Source organism: Thunnus maccoyii, chromosome 19 (assembly GCF_910596095.1).
Source record: "Thunnus maccoyii chromosome 19, fThuMac1.1, whole genome shotgun sequence".
In the NCBI taxonomy this organism is placed as follows: domain Eukaryota; kingdom Metazoa; phylum Chordata; class Actinopteri; order Scombriformes; family Scombridae; genus Thunnus; species Thunnus maccoyii.
Window position 1 is genome coordinate 14,343,073 of NC_056551.1, and position 1,201 is coordinate 14,344,273.

Genomic DNA, 1,201 nt, shown 5'->3' on the forward strand with positions numbered 1-1,201 from the left:
TGACATCACGTGGTTGTGTATGACAGGGAGATTTGAACCGCTGGTGGTGTCGAATGTGAGAATGACCATGAGATGTGGCTGAAAGCTCTGGAAAAAGCTAATACTGTAAGTGGACCTTGAGTTAAGACTACTTTTGTGAAGCTAAAATGTTTTAAAGATTTATTCCTCTTTAATTTTAAATAACTTCCACCAAGCAATACCATTTGTGTTGTCCGTTAATGTCGAATCTTAGGTAGGTAACAGGTGCTACTTCCTCTGTTCTGAGTTTCACATCAGCGTACCTTTCGTCATGTTTTCAAGGCGTCCTTCCAAATATTCATATACGCAGTGAGACATAGAGGAAGCCTGGTTTACTTTAACCTGTTATGCAAATGAAACACCTTCTTGTTTTCTTCTTGTCATGAGATCCAGTTTACTCAGATGTCACTAAAATATCTGTGTACAGTATGCCTGTGGTATGTTTTAAAAAAAAAAAAGCTGATGTTACTGTAAGTGAATCGCATAGATAGCTTTTATTGTTGTTTACTGATAAGTTATTAAATGTATATTTTTCCATTTACTTGGGAGACATAATTTAAAATTCTAATCAAGAGGTTTAAAAATGAAAATATACCGTTTTTTCAGAATGTATTTCTGCTGGTTTTTTTGGTCAGATGAGTTCCTCAGCCCTCTGATCGTGTCACTCATTCACCATTAAAGATGCGTCATGGTCCTGCTTTCTAGCACTGTTGTCGTCGTCTGCTTCAGATCCCAAACTGACAGACACTACGCACTGTAACCGACGTTGTGACTCTGTAAGCCTGTTTGTTGATGCTGCTGTTTCTCAAAGATGTCATTCACGGGCAGCTACAGAATTATCAGAGTAGGAGGGGTTATCGTGAGCACTCATAATCCTGGATCTTTATATTTTGGGAATGTTGAACCTTTTTATTTTGGTAAAACAAGAGAAAATGATTTATTAGATTCAATAAAATGCAGTACTACAAACCAGAAAGTAAAACCCTGCTCTTCCTTCTTGTAATTGATGATTAGATTTAGTTTTAGCCAACACAGCGACTGAAATGTGCTTTATTTTCACTCATAAATTAAATCAAATCTAACAACAATATTCCAGTATGACCCTACTGTATAATCATGTTTCTTATTTATACATCAAACTCTTTGTATAAAAACGCCAAAGGATCAAACTCTCACACACAGC